The 22,557-nt window shown below is 42.6% G+C and overlaps 1 pseudogene; it reads right to left on the bottom strand.

Moving 5' to 3' along the window:
- Positions 1-822: 822 nt before the first annotated feature.
- Positions 823-1,795, bottom strand: LOC109687920 (cyclin-C pseudogene; annotated as a pseudogene).
- Positions 1,796-22,557: the final 20,762 nt, after the last annotated feature.

Here is a 22,557-nt window from a genome sequence, read left to right as displayed (position 1 = left end):
CTTTTCACAGCAGATTAAAAACTTTCCCAAATTTCAACTGTTTTATGGTGTTTTATCCAATGAAACTTTCAAAATGCCAGTAACTTTGAATTAATTACAAATAACCTTAGATAGAATTTATTTTTTAAAGTTTGCCCAGCATTTCAAAATGATTGTGGCATTAATACAAGTTTTAAAATGTCAAAGTGTGCTATACATATTGCACTTTTCTACTGGGACTGGGCTAGAATCTTCTGTGGCAAGATACCAAAACTACAGAACAAAATACATTTTAAAATCAATAGGTACTTGATTAATTTCCCTGAAATTATCAGAATCATTACCAAAATCTTCCAGGATTTTGTAAGATTTGATTACTTACACAGTTTTTTAAATTACTTACGGAGGGAATAAAAAAACAAAACCCTCATTTAATGACTGTTTATGTCCTTTTTTGGTTCCTCAATGACGAAAGAGAATTTTAAACAAATTACGTTTCATGTTTCCTGACTTAATAAAAAACTAAAAATTTTCATTATCCAAATCAATAAATACAATAATCAGAAACTATTAACTTTGGAATGTCTATGTCTGTCTGCCTGTAGGTCTCCTTAGAACCCTTCCAAGCTTTTATAATCAAGAAATTTTAATCAATTATGTACTAGAATCATTTTAGGTAAAGAAAAACTTATTTTGCAAAAATAAAATCCCAATATGCTTGACAAAAACAAGCTATTCGTTGTCATTTGTGCGCCCCTGAAGACATTACTGAAATCTGTCCAATGGTTTATTTCCAAGGGGTCCACCATAAACTTCTTCGGAATGTTTTAAGATTGCCTGTAGCTAGAGTGGACCCTGCTCTCCTTCACTGTTTGGAGGTGGTTTTGGTCTTGGCATCTTACTAAGAATAGTTGCCATCTCCTTTCTCTCATCAAAATTCTTCCACTGCTCATATAGTTTTAAAATAACCCTGATCATTTCCAAAATCTTCTCCATATCCACAGAAAGCTCAACAAAGCACTGCCTGGCACCTTTCTGCTGCACAACACAGGCTAGGTGTAGGCAAGCTAAAGCTATCATGAAAGGAGGATACAGTAGGCAAAGATCCGTTCGGCAGGTGCCATTCACTATCCTCCATGCAAGGGAAGCAACATGTCTTCTTGGCCCATGTCCTGCCCCTGCTGGAGCAAAGGTCTGCAAGGATGCTACACTATCAAGCCACAATCCATTGGTTCTCAGAGATGAAATTCACATTCTGATAGATGATTCATCCTATAAGGAAATTCCTTTGGAAAGGCATATGAAAATCTAGTTTTTAATACAGATGTAGCAGCAGAAATCAATCTTGTATTTGAGACTACTCCAAATTCCTCTACTTGGATGCCAAAAATACACACGCAGGAGCCATTAATACAGGATCTACACTTTGCGGAGAATACCTGGCATAGAATCTCCTGAAATCATCTGTAGCAGTGGCAATAACTTGTTGTCTTAACTTGAGATGTTCACCTAATGCTTGAATAACATTTGTAAAAAAAAATTTGTAACTTCCAGTACTCTTCTTCTGAGAGAAACTTTAACTCCTTTTGGCGCTCCTTCAACAGATCTTGTTTATCCAAAATCCATTGCAAATAATGGGAGCGCTGCCAGAAGTTCCCTGCCATGGAACACAGCTCGCCGCGATAAAAAAGCACCAGCCGGCGGAGCGGCCCGCGGCGCGACCATAGACCCGGCCCGTCGTGTACCCGCGACCCCGGATCAGATCTGCTCGACTCTGCTCCGCGACGGCGACCGGCGACCGAAAGAGCTCAGTCATTATTAAGATGCCAGTTGTTTCCAGCCTGCTCTGTAGAGTGAATGCATTCCAGCAAGTTAATTGCTGGATATAAACAACAACAGAAAAAATGGTTATGAAAGTTTATGGAGACACAAAAAAGACCCCGAAGAGTCAAAACGACACTGGAAAAGAAGAAACTTACAAGATGGTAATACCAGACTTCAAGACTTCTTATAAAGCAACAGTAATCAAGACAGTGTGATTTTTGAGAACAAGACAAGAAAATCAGTGGAACAGAAGACAGTCCCTTAGTAGACCCATCTGAATGTATTAACTGATTGTGAAGAAAGGAACAAGAGCAATACAGTACAACAGGGCAAAGATCCTTTCTGCAAATGATGCTGGATCACCCAAATAGTCATATTATCAAACAGAATCTCAGAAAGAAAATAAATATAATGATTGAAAACCACATTTGATGTAAAACATTGATCTATAGATTCGATGTTTCCCCTTAGCAAAACAAAAACAAATATATCCATTCCTAGATATATCATAGTTAAACTGTGAAAAAAGAATGTTAAAAGCAACAGAGAAAAACTCCACTTCATGTATAAGAGGACAATAGTGAGATTTCCAACTGACTTCCACTCAGAAACAATGCAAGGATGTTGGTGTGATGGTATATACAGAGCTAAAGAAAAAAAAAGTTGAGAAAAGATTCCAAAGAAAAAATGAGGATATTCCAAGATAAACAAATTGAAAACATTTGCTGTTAGCAGTACTACCTTACAAGCAACACTAATGAAAGGCATTTGAATGGTAAGAAATGGTTAATTCTCTGATTTGAGTATAGTGGATCGATTAGGTAAAGGTGTGTGTATGTGTGCACAGAAGTTCCCAAAACTTCTTTTGCAGCTTAAATTTGATTTTACAAGCAAAACTGCTAGAAACAAGCACAAATATCCCTTGAAGGTTTATTTTAATTTTTATGAATTTCAAATAATAATGTTTTTTGCTTAAGAACTTTTAGCTGAAGATAGTAAATTAAATACAAAAACAAGATTTTTATTAAAAATTCACAAAACTATAAGAGAAATTGCAGGCTGATGTCTGAGTTGACACAAGGCAAGAACATATCGTGTGGGAATGTTGGAGTTGTACACAGAGCTCTTGAGCATAGAAAACCATGTGAAACAACAAAATTTCCAGAGACAAGTCAAAGTTACAAAATCTATGAAAGAGATGGTCTTCAGAGATCTCCAAGGAAGCAGCTAATGTCTGGGATCAATGGAGAAGTAACAGAAAATGAACAGAGGTTCGTCTCTAACAAAACCAGCAGGTAGAGTTGGAGGTAGGGGGGATGTGCTGGGCTGGAGGCTGGGGGAGGGGCTGTGGTGCAGCTTCTTCTTCCCCTTCCCCCTCCCCCCTCTCAGCACCCCTTTGTGATGAGGGCACAGCTCTGTGATGCAGGCCTGGAACCTTACTGCCTATTCCCCAAAAGAATTTCCAGAACTCAGTTGCTCGAGAACAACAGTGCAATGCAGATGTTGGAGAATTTTCTCTTTTCTCTGAATAGCATTAGTGCCACATGGCTGATCCCCAGCTCCACCACTTGGGCAATGGATATGATCCTTGCCTTTGTGTGTGGACTAGGACTTTTCTTACTATTAATTCCTTACCTCCAGAGTAAGCCACCCTCACCACCAGTTGGGAAAAAGAAGAAACTGAGGAAGGTAAGAAACCTATAGGCCAGACCCAACAAATGATAGCTCTCTCTTTTTTTTTTTTTACTATGTTCACTTTTCCAAATCAAATACAGACAATGTCAGAAGGGAAATCTCAGGACAGAACATCCTTCTCATAACCATTGACAGGTCAAGGCAGGGCTAGCATGAGAACGCAGTCATCTACTTGAGCTCTCAGACCCATCTGTGTAGCGTGCTGCAGGTGCAAGAGTGAAGTCAATCACAAAGACTCCTGAGGGAATAAAGGCCCCAAGCACTGGTTCATCTGTTCACTTCTCATGGAAGGAGCCTGTGGGCCACACCAATCCTCCATGTTGGCCTGATTCAGAGGGCTGTGCTGAGTCCCTGAGAGACTCTCATCAGTGAATGATGAGTCAGAGAATGGTCTCATGAGTGAATGATGGTCTCATGAGTGAACGGTCTCATGAGTGAATGATGAAGTCAGAGAATGGTCTCTGACTTCAGGAAGATGACAACTGGCAGCTGAGAGGCACCTACAGGGCTGGGTCTGTTGCTCTGAGCAGCAAGACAGTGACTGAGTATATCCATGGTGGATCTCATGGAGAAATCCCATGTGTGTTGTCCAAGAAAGACAGAAAACATTTTTACCCATATTAAAAATAAGTAAAAGGAAAGGCAAGGATATGGAGTTCCCATAGGTAAATGTAGTAGCGTTGTATTATCCAGGACAGGGAATGTCTGCACCTTGTTTAGGGAGAGGAGAGAGAGAACGAAGCCATAGCCTTTTTATTCTCTTTCAGCATCAGGTAAAGTGGGCACAGAGCAAGAGGAAAAGGAAGACTGGTGGCCTGAAAGGTAGGCTCTGTGCTTCCTTTCTTGAGGGGACTTTATCTCACCTGTTGCTAGGATCTCATCCAAGTCTCCTAGGATGTCAGTTGCAGGGCCCTGAGACAGAGTGTCCTGGGAAGGAAATCAGATTATGGGATACTTCCCATGTCCTGTGAATACACAGCTGTGATGGTTCTGGGGATGGTTGTGACCCAGTAGAGGTTGGGTTGGGAGGCTTTGGAGCAGTATTTCCTTGATTGGAGGTAGGACCTGCAGGTCTACCAATGGACAAACTCCTACTCCATTAAAGACTCATTCTTCCTTGAAATGACCCACCCTTTCTCCCTCACAGGGCTGTTATAGAGGTAATAGAGGGTGGATAGGTGCGAACACCCTATCAATGATGAAATGAGTTCACTCTATGTTTGTTACTAGCACTCTCACCAGTCACATGGCCTTGGACACTGAGGCTTGAGCTGCAGAGTTTAATATCCAGTGGTCTCTACCAAGTGGACATTTCATTCAGCCTTCTATAGGATCCCAGGTCCTTCTGTTCCCCACCATAACAATTCTGTCTCCATTTCCAGTTTGCAGACATTGGAGGAAAAAAGTGCACAAGATTCGGGACCTGGTTTCACTTCTGCACAGGTGAGGACTTTCCTCTTCTCCTTACCCTCATTCCTACCTCATGGAATGGAGTGGTAATGGGGTTGGATGGTACTCAGATTTGGGGGGATATGATAAAAGCTCTGAGTTGTAGGATAGCAAGGGCTCTGTAAAACTCAGGATGGTGGGGCAGTGGAAGGGGCATAGAGTACAGGTGCCTATCTTATCCACTCTGCCCGGTCTTCTGGCCCATCTCCTGCTGACTTCAGGTTGTACCACCTGTTTCCTGCAGCCACCTAGGGAAGCTCCATGAGAACAGCAGCTTTCAACTGCCATTAAGAGGAAATGCCCTGGGTGAAATACTCATACAAGAGTCTGCTAGAATCCACCAGCCACCTGGACAGCCTATGGAGGATGGCTTTGTCACTACCTTGTCCCCTTTGGCTTCTCCAGCTCCTCTGACTGAGTGTCTACTGCCTCTGGCCTCTACCTTGTCAACAGTCGCACTGACTCCCCCAGTTTCTTTTGGATCACACTCATTCCAGAGTGCCACTAGGTCACCAGAGACTTTGATTCCTCTAGGAAGACTTTCACCCCAGCCACCTGCACATCCCCCACACCCATCTCATTCTAATGAACACATTACCTGCCCGCTGTCCATGCCAGATCCAAGCCTGGCTCTTCCTCCAGGTGCCTCAAAGGAAATCCCACTGACGACCATCCCAGAAACCTTCTCTCCATCCAACAGCTCTTGGTTGCCTTCTCCTAATCCTGACATCTCAGGCCCTGGTCGCTCTAGCTGTCCTATCTCAGCACCCTCTTGGTGGCAGGTGGCTGCCAGAACCTGGTGCTTCTCCAATTCATCACATCGTGAATCCCAAGGAGTCCATCATTCCCACCACCCACTAGAGGACTCATTCAGGCAGATAGAGGTTGGGGGTCCCTTTTTCATTAATCCTGATGTCCAGAAGCTGCTGGAGATAATGATAAGCAAGAGAGCCAAACTTAAAGTTTGTAAGGGAAGAGGAAAGGAGGGATCAAACGAACTACTGGAGTCACTGGGTAATACATTAAAGACACTCAGTGAGCAGGAAGCTATGACCCCCCAACCCTTCTGGAACACAAATGGCAAACCAGAGCAGCTTCTTGGTTCTCAGCAGCAATTTTGCCCCAATCTGTTAGGGAACCATTTACAGCAGAAATGTAGCCAGCTTTTCTGGGGCTTGCCCTTTCTACACAGCGAGTCCCTGGTAGCTACCATGTCTGCTCCCCCACCAGAATTTCCCTGCATTTTATTCAATGGACTCTCTAATTACATTCCATTACAAGTTCAAGGTAATGGACCTCCACAACTGCTTTCCCCTCAGCCCTTACTCCACCACTTGGTCCAGCCTCAACATTTGACTCCAGTCTTACCCTGGTCCCAGCCTCCATCAGTGGCTGTGAGCCATACCCAGACTCATCTCCCATCCTCTCTCTCAATCCCACCATACCACTCATTCCCAGTGAGAGCCTGTGGAGTTTCTTGCTCTATAATCCAGAATGGGACCCAATTTCCTATTCCAACTACTGTTCAACATCTAGAACGTCACTTTTTGAAGAAGCGTCTAGAAAGTAAGAGGGTTTTACCCTCTGTGATCAAAAAATCTCAGGATGTCTTTAGCCAATACACTCCCAAAAATTGGGCTTCCCAGGACCAGGGGTCCACTGTAAACCTCCCAGGGGATTTTATCAACCCAGAGCTCCGAGACCATTTAGAGCAACACCTTCGACAGAGGTTCACACAACACCGGTACAGACTACCATGCAAGATCCAGCTGTCTCCGGACTTGATGGATTCCAGGGGCAAATTCCCAGGGGCAGGTCAGGCAAAGAATAACAGGGGGACTTCGCAAACCTCCATGTTTGCAAATGACAGCAGTCAGAATATACAGAAGACTATCTCAAGGGGTCCAGAAACTCTCCAGAGATGGGAGAACTCCAGCAAGGACCTGGGTCATTGTCTGGGGAGGGTAACAAAAGGTCTATACAGGGATCCAGAAAACTCCCAAGTGAGGGTTCTAGAAACCATCTCTGAGATAGAGTCAGAAAGGGACTTTATGAGACTCACAAGAAGTGACTCAGGTAATGCTTCCTTGATGGGTCCAGACAAGAAGCATTTAGAGGACCTCTTACATGTCCATTTAAACCCAAAGATGGGGCAGATCAATACGGGCAGGATGCCTGTGGGTGTTTATCATTCTGGGCACACTATGGACCATGCCTTGTCCCCTTCTGAAAACTCAAACATTGACATGGGAACTGGGAATGAACTGTCCTCAAAGGTTTGGGAGACCTGCAGAAGCCCATCCCAGAAGCTTTTCCTTCTTCACCCTGACACTGAACAGGTGCTGGAGGCACATGTTAAAAGGCTTTGGGTGAGGCACAGGTGGGGCCTACTCCTCAAGGTCCTCAACTCCATAAACCTCCTCACCCTTAAGAAGGCTCCAGCCTTGCCCCCTCCACAGCCTGCCTCTCCCTACTTAACCTCCTGTGACTCCAGGGCAGACTCCAAGGCCAAGGTGTCCAATTTCCTAGGAGACGCTCTTGAAAAAGGTCCAGAAGAGGAGGTGACAGGAAAAACTGCAATTACAACCATGCAGAGTCCTTTTCCTGCCTTCCCACTCAAGTCCCCAAAAGAGACATCATCTAGTGACAACTGTGAACTCTCTGAGACCCCTGTAATTGCACAGGAAGGGAGCCTTCTTTCTCAACCCAGAACTTGCAGCCTTGTGGGAAGAACCTGGCACATTGATACTGTCCCGGGGTCTGGGAGAGGCAGTCCCAAACCAAGTCCGGGCCCAGTAACAGGCATGCATGAGCTGCAGGTGAGAAGACGCGCGCTCTCTCGAGACTCCTTCCATGGTGTATCCATACACGAGAGGTCTGTAGGACCCAACTTGTCAAGGCCAGAAGACATCAGGGAGCTAGTGGAGGACAATGAGGAGCTGTCCTCTGATTGGGAAGTCACATTGGGGACCAGTGTGATGGCAAGCTCCCGATCCAATAGTGTGAATATGAGAAGTTTGGAATTTCTGGGGAGCAGCAAAAGCCCATCCCTGTCCAGAATATCTAATTCCCAGAATCCATTAGACTCATGCCTGAAAGAACAGGCAGGGTCAGTCAACACACCACATGGCCAGGCTGCTGGTGGTGTCCTGCAGGACTGTGCCACTAGCACGTACCTGCAAAAGTCTGCTCCTGAGGTGCTCTTTACTGCAGACATCCTGGCTTCCCAGGGACCTCAGTCAAGTTCACAGAACATTTCTGGTAGCAGCACACACATTTCCCAGGGGCTGTGCCCTCCCTTGTCAATGAGAAGTTACAACCGGGAACAACAGGAGCTCAAGACCTGCAAGTTCCAAGACCTATGGTATAACAAGTTGTTTTGTTCACTTGAGAAGAAAGAGAGCTGTTGGAATCCCATAGCAGGAGAGCAGGAAGACAAGTTGGCAGGGGTGAAGCTCTTCCAAGCCTCAGGGATGAATTCTGCTGACCAGGTTAGGGAAATAAATGCCGATGGGAGCAATTCCTCCCCATGTCCACCAGAGCAGGGACAGGATTCTACAGAAAGGCATTTCATGAACAGGATAAGGAAATTTCTGAAGTCAATTTTCCCCAATAAAGGCAAAGAGCAGGCAAAATCCATGAAAAATATCAAGGACCCATCAGCTGCTCCCAAGACCCAAGGGTCAGTCACAAGCAGACACATGGATAGTGGCGGGGGTGAAGCCCAAATGCTCATGACTACTACTGGATTGATGCTAGAGGAGAAAATGAAGTTACGCCATAAATCTTCTGGCTCCAGGAAAAATCTGCCCAAACAAGAATCCCAGACTCCTTTGGGTAGGTGTTCCCACTATCACAGGACTCCTTCCTTCCCTAAGCCAAGCAGAGTGATGAGTAGGGCCTGTGATCCCCAAGCTAGCCCCAAAGGTAACAGCTATTCTGTCAGCAGTAGGTGGATCGGTCCCTGCCAACATAGGCCAATGGGGGTAGTTGCCTCAGGTTACCTTGTCCACTGTCCCAGGCATTGTCTTCTTTGGAGAGGGGTGTTGTACGATCACCCACACCATTCACCTCACATAAATGTTGGTAGGAAATCTTTTCCCCAAGAAAACATTCAGTCCACACAGAACAAAACTGTTTTTTCTCACATGTGTGCATCTGCTGTGTAATAATGGCGTCTTCCTATCCAGATGTCTATTGCTTTCTAATAAATGTTTTTGTCTCATCAGAAGTACTGGCTTTTGTCTGCACTGTGCTGGGCATAGGGAAAGGTCAGCAACTGGTCTACCTCAGAGAGGTTCTAGAAGGAATGTTCACATACAGAAGGGACAGTGGCACTGAGGACTCACCCTCACCCCAAATTCCCTTACTGCACTTTAAGTGTCCATCATTTGGTAACTATAGAAACATACTATATATAGAAAGCCTTTAGGACTTTTGGATTCCTGAGGAATAGAAGATAACTGACTGCTCCAGGAGCCTCTGCTGTCCCTGATGGAGACTAGGATGGCTGCTCAGTACTGTGTTGTCCCCGGCCATGGTCACCTGCTTTCTCTTCTGGGCACAACCTATCAGTAGTGGGACATGCTGGGGTATAGAAAACAATTGAAAGAGAACCAAATGGTCGCACCTGTTCTCTTAGCCTGGAGTGATAAGACCACAGGGACTGAGCCACTCATTCTGACCCCTCGCCAGGGCTCTCTGCTCTGGGGCCACAGGCCTCAGGAAGCCCCTTTACTTTCAACACAGACTGGAAAGGAAACAGAGACTTGAAACAGGGAAGATTAATTTCCTAACAGTTATTTTAAGATGTTTGTTTGGTGTCACCTCTTGAATTCCAGGAAGGAGTTGACAATTGGTGGAAAAGTGGGGTCCAGTAAATTCTGGCTGTGATTCACAGGCTGGTGACCTTTATACACACACATGGCCCCAGCACTCTTCCCAGGGGAAAGGTTGGGTAATAAATTGGACCAATCGGCTGACCTGGGGTTGCACAGCACATCTGTCCTGGCCCCTAGCCCTCATTTACCCCAGAGACTAAGCTGGGGAAGAGGCATTAGAGGGAAAGTGACTTATCTAAGATGCCTGAGCTTCCAACATTGGTGGCAAGACAGGAATGGCACTGCTTCCAGCTTGGTTTCCTCATCAGGTGACCTGTCTATGTGGGAAACAGGAGGGGCCAATGCAGGGAAAGTAGCAGCCAATCCTCCAAAGCATACCATGCTGTGTCCCATGAGAGGCAGATAGGGTCGCCATTCCAGAGGCTTCCTTTTTCCCAGTGGAAGGCCCTGTGCCAGGAACCACTACTGACACAAATGAAACGGCATAGCCCTGCTCCCATGCCTGCTTCAGACAGGGAGAAAGGGACAATGGGCCAAGACTCAGCCTACTTTCTCCCCTGGCCATGAAACCCACTCCAATCCAGTTGGGCCTATAAGAGGCTCTCCTACGGTCATTTCTTGAGGGTTAAAGGATCTGGAGTTGGTGGGCGAATACAAGGTCCAGGCTAAGATGGATAAGAGGGCGGCTTTGCGGGCTTGGCACTGGGTATCAGCGTCGGGGCAGATTCCTCAGATCCCTGCTGTGGGGAGAGGCTTATTTGGTCTCATTGGGCATTTCCCCCTCTCGCTCTCCCCGCAGAGTTCCTGGTTTTTACAGGAGATTTGATGCACCCTTGCACCTTGTGCAGTTAACACAGTGTTATCCTTTTCATTATTGTCACTCACATTTACTTCTTTCTGTTTCTTATATATATAGAGACTGATGCCCCAGAGATGCATCCTCACGGCTCTGCCATGGACAGTTTGCCCCAGCAGAATGCCTGAGCATCCCTAGCACTGCTTCCTCCTTGATTTCCCCACCATTCTCCAGACTCTTTCCCTGCTTGTCCAGTGGGATGGTAATCTGGTGAAGGGTTCTGTTGACTCTGCACTAAGGCAGAGCCACTGGCCCCAGGAGCAGAGGCCTCGGCCAGAGTCTCTATCTCAGTGGCCTGGAATATCAGTACAACATGCTGAAATTAAACAACTACCAGCGATTGTTTAGACTCTGTTAAATTTTTTTCCTGTTTTGTTACCCATTTAAAGTACTTTCTAGAAAAGAATTCCAAGTCACAGCTGCTACAAGTGTTGATCTTCAAAGCAAAGGAATCATTAGAAAGGACTTGGGCAATGGAGATTATTTGTGAGATGCATTAACCAGAGAAATACTTTAAAACATCAGTCAACCCGCTCTTCTGGTTCTGAGTCCACTTAGCCAGTGGCTGGAATTCTGTATCACAGGTGTGCCTTTATCTTTTGTTCCTGATTTTTTTTTTTTGAAACAGTACCTGGCTATGTAGTCCAGGCTGGCCTTGAACTTGTCATCCTCCTGCTTTAGCCACCTGAGTTCTGACCTTCTTCACCCGAGAGGACTTATTGCTGACAAGAAGTAGGGATAAACCATAACTGAAATTGAAGTACACAAACAATGCTGCAAGGTATTTTAAACTGCTGAAGGAGAATTTCTATAAGCCAAGTTTCATCTAGAAAACATGTCTTAAATCTGCATAATTCTGAATATGAAACCCATTTTTTTAGAGAACTTAAGCATCCAATGGATGCTCAAAAAAATTCCAGGAATGTCTTTTTTGTTACAAGGTAGTAATGAGTTATTGGTTATAGTTCAGGGAATATTTTGAAAACGTATAGTAAGTAGGAGTTAAGACTTGACTTTCATTGACATTTATAGGCAAATGTGAATGAAGTGGAGTGAGAATGCATTGAGATTACTTACATTTTTCCCATTTTCATTGTATTCATGAGCTTTTATAAGGTTAGCAAGATAAAGGCATGAAGGTTGGGAAAGATGGTGAACTGCTGATAATTGCCACATCCAGGAACCTCCACAAACCCGAAAGAAACACTCAGGTTCATAGCTTCTAGGGTTGTTTTTTGGATTAGTTTCCTACTAATGAGGGAGCCAACATAAAGCAGACCATAGCTAGAGACACAAGCCTCCAAATAAGGCTTCAAAAGCACAAATTCACCACAGCAGGCACAAGGTTCTTGGTACTGACTGACCCCACCCCACACCACTGCTACTGGCAGGATTTTTCCTTTTCTTTTTTTCTTCTTTTCTTCTCCTCTGTTCAGACCTGAGCTGCCTCTAATCCATGAAGATCACGAGGAGGATCAACATCAGCATTCAGGGCTAAGAGTCTAGAACAGGTCAATAGCTGAGTTACATAGACAGAAGACATTCGCTGACCTTAGCTCTGCACTCCTGCCCATACCAGACAGATGAACCTGCAAACCATTCAGGTGAGATAGTTGTTGCTCTCAGTCCCTGAGGGCTACCACAGGGGTCAGCTCAGCTCTCTGGCCTGGCTCCCCCCACCACCATGAAACAGGCTTTGGTCACAAGGATAGAGAGAACAGGCCCACAACAGCCTAACAGGAATGCACCTGCTGACCTGCCTGGTGGGAGGAAGGTCACAGCCTTGCTGCCAAGTCCAGCTCATCTCTTATCCGTAGGACAGGCAGGGGTCTGAGAGAATGCATCCACACCAGCCCAGCTGGAACAATTCTGCAGACTTGCTTGACAGGGGAAGGGCACAGCCTGCTGCTGAGTGCAGTTACTTCCTTGTCCATAGGTGGAGCCAGGCGATAGTGGGCAAGCCACTAGAACACATTCAAGTCTCTAACCAAAAACAAACCATTGCAATACCTTAACAGAAAAGAGGGAAGACACTGAGAAATCAGAAAAGTGCTTTCTAACTTAGTATGTATGCTCTAAGAATCCACAACTAACAAAAATTGGCTACCTCTCATAGGCAACAGCTCACAGAATAGGGGGAAATCTTTGTCAACTATACATCTGACAAGAGATTAATAACCACAATTAAAGGAAGCTCAAAAAAAAAACCTCCCAAAGAATTAATGAGCCATGAGGAAATGCATAAATGAATCCAACAGAAATTTCTCAAAGGAAGAAGTAAAAATGGCCCAAAAGCATGAAGAAATTCTCAACATCCCTGGCCTTAAAGGAAGCACTAATAAAAACCGCATTAAGATTCCACCTTACTTCTGTTAGAGTAGCTATCATCAAGAACACAAACAACAACTAATGTTTGCAAAGATGTAAGGGGAAAGGAACCCTTAACTGGTGGTGGTGGTAATGTAAATTAGTACAACCTCTATGGAAAGCAGCATGGAAGAGCCTCAAAAAGCTAGAAATAGAGCTGCCATTTGATCCAGCATTACCACTTCTACACATCTATCTGAAGGAATGTAAGTCAGGGTACAGTAAAGACGTTTGACACTTATGGTTTTTGCAGCATTAGTCACAATCGCTAACTTAAGGAAAAAGCCCAGATGCCATACAACTGATGAAAGGATTAAAAAATGTGGTATGTATATATAATGGAATATTTATTCATCCATAAAGAAGAACGAAATTTTCTAGTTGCAGGTAAATGGATGGACCTAGAGAACATCAAGTTAAGTGAAGTAAGCCAGGTTCAGATAAACAAAGGTTGCATGTTTTCTCTTATATGTGGAAGATAGATCCAAATATAAATACAAACTTTATTTTATATATATCATATGCCATATATCACATACATATATCATATAAATATTGTATATATGCTACATATATACAATAATGTCTGTATATATACATATGATATATACAGAGAGGGAGATGACCAATACAGGGTAGGTGGAAAGGATGATATTAAGCTGACTAAAGTATAATATATTTGCAGGTAAAATACCACAGCAAAACCACACTGAAAAATGAACAGAACAGGAATGTAAAACAGGTCATGTTACAGAGAGGCTAAGAACATGAGTGGAAGAGTTAATGAGGATGTTAAAGGAGGGTGAATATTGTAGAGATACTTTGTATACATGTATGAATATGGAGAACTGAAACTTGTCAGGCATTTTAAGAAGGGGAGTGGCAGAAAAGAGAATATTCGAGGACATGAACCAAAATGGGGTACTATACATATATGTGGAAATATCACAACAAAACCCTCTGTTAAACTATCATATACTAATAAAAACATAAAAAAAAGTAAAGACATCAGAATTTACCTCTTGGTTATCAACACACTTCAGTAAGATAGAAATTTACTTGTTATTTTAATTAATATCATCAACATTTATGTTATTTATCATTTATAGGCTGCCAGATAGAAGATATTGTGTTTTGTTAATGATCCAAGTTAATTCCCGACTGATTGTCTCAATCTCATAATAATTATTCACAATTCCATAGAGATGGGCTTTACTTTCCTTTGTAGTAGAAACGATGAAGAAGAAACTGACATGGTTCCAGTATTTGTTTCTGGTACCAAAAAATTCAGACAGTGTGCACACTCTTGAATGTTCACAATTGTTAGTTGTAGATCTTAAAAGTTGCTATAGTTTCAATTGCTGAAAACCAAAAGATTCATCTGCAAGCAAGTTCTCTATAATTAAGCACACTCTACTGTGTGCTTTATATCATTAATGTGACTTTCATTGTCTCTGGAGTCTTGTTTCTTAGGATTTTTTATGGGGAAAATTCCTTTTAATAGAACTACTGTTATATTTTATCCACAATATTTTAACTTACAGAGAAAGGGAATGTACTCCCAGATATAAATGAGATAGGAGGCAATAGAATTTATAGGATAAAAATGACTAAGGAGGCCAAAAATAAATACAGTTATGGTTTAACCAACGGAGGGTCTTGAGAAAGAATGTCAGTGCATCTGGTAGGCACCACCCCGCTTCCTCTCATGAGCAGTTCCAAAAGCATCAAGGTGCCTTGGGATGGCCAGGAGTGACGAGGACTGAAGACTTTGTTCAGGAAACACCATGTGTTCAGCCTCAATTAGGGAGGCAAGACCATATCTATAGCTCTGCTCAGGACAGGATCTACATCCCAAGCATCAGCTTTTCTTGAAGATTTTTCACAACTTCAGGTTTCTTCTGCATTTGAAGTACACTCTGGCTGTACAAACACATGCTTGGTATATAAAACTTTTTTAATTTAAAAATTTAAAACTATCATTACGTTATCTTCTTTAAAAAACTGAAAACTACATATTAAGTCGTAGAACATACTGCACATGGCAGGTCTGCATTTTCTGGAATGTCAGTGCGGATGTTTGCCTTAGCACCTCGCTCTAGACCCTGTGAAAACAGCACTAACACAGAACAATGAGAGGACTTTGGTTTATAGGCCAATGCACGTCATAATGAGACTGTAATTAGCATTTAGGATTCCACAGCTGGGGATGTAGCTCAGGGAGAGAGGCCAGCCCAACGTGTCCAAGTGAGAAACTTCTGCCATGCCTGGTTCTCTGAATCTTACTGCTCATAGATGTGCAATCTCAACAGACCAGAGATGTTACTTTCTTGTAATGAGGAAGTGTCCACAACTTTCAGTCTGTGAATGGGTGGATTGTTGAAAAATGTTCTTGGGCTGCCTCGTTTGAGCAGGAACAGGATTGTCTCCTGAAATGAGCTCTGTGGGAGTCTTTCCTGATAGCCAGGGTGAAGCCCAGCTCTCAGCCTGAGGTTTCCTGAAGCCTGTTGTCCATTCCTCATCCCTCCCCTGCCCTCTTAGGATGAATTTGGGTTCTATAAGTGCTTTACACCAATGTGTGTCAGGGGTGAAATGTAACTTTTAGGGGGAGATTTTAGAAAGTTTGTTGTCAATGACTTTAGGAAACAATGATCAAATATCAACTGTATGCCAGGTAGGCTAATAAAGTTGAGAAAATAAAAATCAATACCGGTGCTTTACAAAATTATGTGGATCCTATAGGATAAATGTGTTCATTTACTTAGGAGCACTGTCTGTGATTATAAAACCACCTGGACTGTTTGCATCCTGTTCCTTTTGCTGAAAAGGTTTCAGTGACCATTTGGGAATGATAAATGGAATGATTAACATTTGCCTTTCAGCAGGACTAAATCCTTTTCTTCTCAGCTAGACAGTCATTGAGGACACAGGGACAACTGTCTCTCCCATGTTTTGATTCCCTGCCGGTTTTGGTAGAATCACCCAGCTTTTTAACACTTTGAAAGAATAGATTTGAATCTTTCTGTTGTGTGGCAAGGTAAGTTCCTAGACATCAAGATGGAAAAGCAGCAAACAGACATAGAACTTCAGGTGGTGAAGTTAAGTTTTTCCATCCTTCCTCTGTAAAGTGGTTTGCATTATAGCATTTTTAAAATTTATTTTCTTTTTCTTTTTTTTTTTTTGTACTGTTGGAACCCAGTGCCTGGAGCAGGCCATGCATTCTCTACCACTGAACCACATTCTGGTATCTCTTTTTTTAAATGAATTTACAGGGCTGTAGATAAAGAGGAACCTTTTAAAAATACATACCTGTTTTAAAACACAGACGCTGAATAATTGTTTCACTATTCAGTCTCAAGCTGTTTTATGACAGGTCAAACAATAGACTATTGATTGAAATGGATTCACCATTGCTTTAGAATGCATGGGAGAATGGAAACATCACAAAAAAACCTTTGGTAAAATTAATCTACTCTAATGAAACAATGTAAAATAAAACAAATGCAGACCGAAGGTGTGGCTCAAGCAGTAGAGGGCCTGTGCTGCAAACATTGAGCCCTGAGTTCAAACCACAATCCTACAAAAAAACCGCATGCAAGGATATCCATGGCAATCTGGTCTGAATCATTATAAATCATGAATGATTACAATGCAATTGTGTTGTCTATAAAACACCTTGTAGCAGATCATTACTTTCCCTTTATAATTCTTAATCTTTTCAAAAACCTGATCTGAGAACATTTGACTCTGTGAAGGAATAAGTAAATTTTGAAGTTGAGAATTTTTCCATAAGATCATTATATTTTAGGCATTTATATTATCATGTATTAGTTGTACATGGTTGTATTGTGACATTGCCATGTTTGCTTACAATGTACCTTGGTTGCATTCATCCCCACCACCATTCTCCCTCATCCCCCTCCCCCTGAAAAACAATTTCTACAGGACACAATGTTCTTTTTTTCATATAAGCACGTAAAGTACATAGACTTCTCCATTCCTCTCTCCACTCTCACTAGTACCTGTCCCTGAACAGGACGTGTTTTACATTCCTGTCCTGTATTATTTAAGTGCATATTCATTGTTCACAGGGGTTTTACCCTGTGAACTTGAATCCGTCTAAGGGCCTCTCTTACACTTCCTTACCAGTTTTCTCCCATCCTCTATTATTCAATGGAATTCAGTGTGATTTGTCATCCCTTCTTACTCGTTCTCTGTTACTGTCTTTTCCTCTCCCTTCTCTCTCTACTGCCATGAAACAGTTCCACTATTGTAAACATGAACTCTCCCCCTATGTATAGACAGACAGATAGATAGACAGAGAGATAGATTTAGACCTGTACAACTATCTTTTTGATGGTAACGTAAGTGGTATTATTCTTTTAACTTTGAGTTCCAGTTGCTCATTGCTGGTATATAAGTAAGCAACTCGTTTTCACTTATTAATTTTGTATCTTGAGATTTTACTATAATCTTACTTCACAGATTTTTTGGTTGAGTTGATAGGCTATTCTACATAAACTATCCTGTCACCTGTGATCAGAGAGTCTTATTTCTTCCTTCCAGTTCTGTGCTATGTCCTGTCCTTGTCATGGTTTACTTCTTAGCGAGGGCCTCCAGAATGATGGTGACAGGAGGCAGGAGAGCAGATGTCCTCCTTGTTCTTCATCTTACTGGGAAAGCATCTAACTTCTCACTTACACAATATTAGCTGTGGATCTTCTGTAGATACTTTTCTTCATTTTGAGGAAGTTCATATTTTTTCCATAAATTTTGATCATTAACGGATGCTGGATTTTGTCAAATATTTTTCTATCAATATGATCCTGTGATTTTTTTTTTCTGTGATGGTTTGCATCAATTGCTTTTTGATGTTGACCCAGTTTTGCCTGAATTCTTTCATTCTTATTTTATCGTTTTTACACTTACTCACCTGTGTGTACATTGTTTGGGCCGCCTCCCTGCCTTGTCTCCCGGCCAGAATTCTTTTTATACATTGTTGAATGCAATTTGCTAACATTTTGTTCATGATTTTTGCATCTATCTTAATCAAAGCTATTATTCTGTAGTTTTCCAATCTTATAATGTGTTTGGGTTGGATACTAAGGTAATGCTGACCCCACAAAGTGAGTAGTAACCCCCTTTGTCATTTTTCAGTTTGTGACCTAAAATGTCTAAAATAGACTTCTGCTATCTTTTGGTTTCTGTTTGCATGAGATATCTTTTTCTGTTCTTCACTTTTAGCCTAGCAGTGTCCTTTAAAATTAAGTGAGTCACTTGTAGGGAGCATATAATTGGGGTTTGTATTTTAATCCATTCAGACCTCTGCATCTTGGTTCACACATTTTAATAAACATTAGCATCCAATTTAATTATTATATAGGTAAGGACTTACTTGTGTCATTGAGTTATTTTATTTTTTTAGTTTGATGATACTTTGTTCCTTTGTAATGTGATTATTTTCTTTAGTGGCGTGCTTCAGGTATTTTCTTTTTATCCTCTGTGCTTGAATATTGCCCCAAGGCTCACATAAAACATCTCAGCATGTACAACCAGCAATTTTAAGAAGATAACTTTGATTGCATAGCCACACTTGACACTCTTACACCCCCTCCTCCCCATCACGTGTTTTAATGTCACAATTTGCTTCTCTTTATTATTTGCATCCCTTAGCAAGTTTATTGTAGCTTTAGTTGTTGCTAGAATTTGCATGTCCTCCAAAGTTCTGGTTGGTTGTGTTTGGAGGAGTGGGTGTAGGGGGCTTTAGCAGGGAATTGGGCATGGTCATGAGTGTGGGCACCCATGGTGGCATTGGTGGCTGTATATAAAGGACGAGATCCAACCTAGCGCACTTGCTGTGTCTCAGTGTACAATGCAGCAGGAAGGCTCCTGCTAGAGAGGCGAATGCAATGCTCTCAGACTTCCCATCCTCCAGAACCAAGAGCTAAGTTAACATCTTTGTAAATTATGCAGTCTCAGGTATTTTGTTACAGCAACAGAAAATGGGCTGTGATGGTTGCTTTGGATAGTTTTGCCTTTCTTTTTCCATTGCTGAGGATTGAACCCAGGGCTTTCTGCATGTGAGGCAAGCACTGTCCCATCGAGCTATATCCTAAGTCATCCCCTTATTGTACAGCATGGGGTTTGAACTTGGGGCCTTTCCTTGCTAGGCAGGTGCTCTACCACTTGAGCCACACTTCCAGCTCATTTTTGCTTTGGTTATTTTTCTGGTAGGGTCTCACTTTTGACTTGGGCCGGCCTTAGGCCACAATCCTCCCACCTATACCTGCTGTGTAGCTGAGATTGCAGGCATGCATGACCACACATAGCATCAGCTTCCCCTTGGCATTTTGAAACGGGGCCTTACTACACCAGCCCAGGTAGGCCTTGAACTCATAACCCACCTGTCTCTACCTCCTGAGTGCTGGAGTTACAGGTGGGCGCTACCATGCCTGGCAAAGTTTTGCCTTTTCATCTTCACACTAGCAGTGTAATTGATTTATCCACCAACGCTGTGGTATCACAGTGCTTGGAGTTTGACAGGACACTAACTTTTACCTGTGAGTTTTGCACATTTTCATGTAATTAGCATCCTCCCCCTTTAGCTTGAAGAACTGTTAGCATTTCGTATAAGGCAAGTCTAGTGGTGATAAACTCTCAGCATTTGTTTTTCTTGGAAAGTCTTTAATATGCTATCATTTTTTGAAAGACAGACTTGCTGGGTATAGTATTCTTACTTGGCAGTTATTTTTCTTTTAGGATGTTGAATTTATCATCACAATCCTTCTGATCTGCAAGGTTTCTGTTAAAAAAGAAAAAAAGACCTGCTGGTAACTTTTGGAGAGGTCCTTGCATGCAACACTTTGCTTTTCTCTGGCTGCTTTCAAAATGCTCTGTTTGTAACTGTTAACAACTTGATTATTCTGTGTCTCAGTGTGGGTCTGTTTAGGTGGATCTTATTTGGTGTCATATGGGCTTCCTGGATTTCTATTTAATTCCCCAGGCTTGAAAAGTTTTCTATTGCTACATTTTTTAATATGTTTTCTGACTCTTTTTATCTCACTTCCTCTGATATACCAGTAAGGTACATGCTCCACTCAATGATGTCCCATAAGTGTCTTCAGCTGTTGTCACTCTCACTTCATTTCTTTTTGTTTTGTCTCACCAGCTTATTTAGTTTCAGAGTTCACTGATACCTTTTTCTTCTTGAGTCAGTCTGCTACCGAGCTCTCTATTGAGTTTCTCAGTTTAGTTATAGTGTTCTTCAGCTCTATGATTTCCGTTTGGTATATTTTCATACCTTTTATCTCACTGTAGAGACTTTCTGTGTTTTCTTTTTTCCTTGCATTGCTTTCTGACTTGGTGAACACTTTTATGGCCAATGTTTTCTTTCCTTGTCAGGTAAGTCAAGGGTCTATTCTTCATCACAATTTGTTTCTCGAGATTAATTTTTTAAGATTAGGAATATATTCCCCTGTTTCTTCATTTTCCTTCACTTTTGATGTCAGTGTGTGGGCATTTGACAATACAAGTGCCTAGTCCCATCAGAGTTCCTCATGTAGGAGAAGGATCTTGCAATTTGTCTATCTAGAATTATTAAGGGGACTTTCAGATCTTTGTGTCTGTCTAAACTGTTGACTTTGTGTTTGATAACCTCCAGACATTAAGATGTGCCATATCTTGTCTGTGCCCTGAGAACAGTAACATAGAAGCCAGACTCTCTAGATATACCTGGAAAATTTATAGCATCAGACGTGTGTTCCAGTTCCTTTTATTTTTACAGAGAAGCTGAGCATAGACGTTTATCTTCTACATTAAGGAGGGAGGGGAGAAGGTCTGAGTCAAATACCTGTACTCATATTCAAGTTGTACCCTCTGTCCCTGGGGAGAAGTTGCTGGAAGAGTGCCCATTGTAACCTTCACTTTTTTGAATTCTGTGGTCCAGGAACACTTAGGGATTCAAAATCCCATCAGCTCCAAAAGATAGATATTTAAGCATAATTTGGTATAGGCTGTAGAAGTTATAGTTGTCCCTTAACACATGGATTAACACATTCTAGGACAAATAGGTAGACTCGGATTTATCATTGTGAGTGACCCCGAGGACAGGCTTGGGAAATGCCCAGCTTTTGATCAGTTTGCCAGAAGGCTGATGTCTGTGCACCCCGGTACCCCCAGTGCAAGCTTGTTAGAGCCAGGTTATCAAGTGGAAGAGGGTGCTGCACAGGCCTGACAGACACAAAGTAGGGGCTGTCTATACCTGTCAAAGGGGCTGCAAGTCCAGATATGTGTGTACCTCTATTTAAAATCACCAATTTGTTATTTGTGACACAGGGAAACTTGGATATGCCTGCTCCTCCTATTCCAAGAGCCAGCAGATTTGGGATAGTTTATTGGGACGGAGCTGTAAATGTTCGGGTCCTTGATGCATGACATACACCCCTTCCAGGAAGAGGGAGCTGCAGGTTTTTTGTAGTCCCTTCTCTGCACTGGTGAAGGAGAATGAAATCCCTGGAAGTACTTGTGTGCTTATATCCCTGTGGTTTACAGAGACTTACATATACTCTCTCCCCTCTGCTTCCAGAGCTGTGAGGTTTTGGGTGTGATTCCTTCTCGTGGAAGCCAAGAAAGTTGAGTGCTCAATGTACAGACAAACTCATTCGCAGAGGTGGAGTTTTCACTGGGCTGACAGGCCAAAGGCTCAGGACTTGCTGATCTGCTTCTCAGGCTGCTGGCTGATTAACATTTGTCTGTCCACAAACTTCCTAAGGCAAGTTAGAAGCCAGGTGACCAAGTAGCCATTGGAAGAGGGTGTCCTAGTTCCCACAGGAGAGGAACATAGGGCTGCATTTTAATGCTACTTACCTGCATTGCTCCTGGAGGATGGAACCTCCTGAGGATGTAAAATAAAACTTCTGCTAGTTTCCTATCGTCTAGAGACTCTAGACTCAGAGTCCTATCCATTCCCAGAGTTGGTGAATTAAGAAACAAACCATGAGCAACCTTAGTTAGCATGGGATCTGTGAGGTCCAAATCTTTGCTTTGAATAGTTGGGAATTTTTTTTTTGTAACTTCCTTCTTACCTCTTTTGATCTCCTTATTAGTCTTTAAACTTTTTAGAAATACTAGTGGTTACTTAGGGTAGATATGTTTATTTAACTTAATCCCTTGTAGACCCCTTTTCATTTCCCTGTCCCTTTCCTTCCCCTTTCCCTTGCACTTCTCTTCCCCTTCCTTTCCCTTCCCCTCCTCCACATCCTGTTACCCTTCCCTTCTTTTCCTTTTGGTGGGGCTGGGGAACTTTTTCAAAAAATAGGCTCCTCTCCTCTTCTTTCCCCTCCCATTCCACTCCCCTCCCCTCCCTTCTATTGGGCTGGGGATTGAACTTGCAAAGTAGGTGCTCTACATTTTGAGTCACACTGCCAGTTCCGTTTGCTCTGCTTGTTTTGGAGATGAGGTCTTGTGAATGATTTAAGTGTGCTGACCTCAATCCACCATCTTCACCCTCATTCCCCCTTTCCTGTGCCCACCTACGTCACCCTGGTA

This window comes from Castor canadensis, chromosome 13, assembly GCF_047511655.1.
Source record: "Castor canadensis chromosome 13, mCasCan1.hap1v2, whole genome shotgun sequence".
Lineage (NCBI taxonomy): Eukaryota > Metazoa > Chordata > Mammalia > Rodentia > Castoridae > Castor > Castor canadensis.
This window is presented reverse-complemented; position numbering and strand designations above follow the sequence as displayed.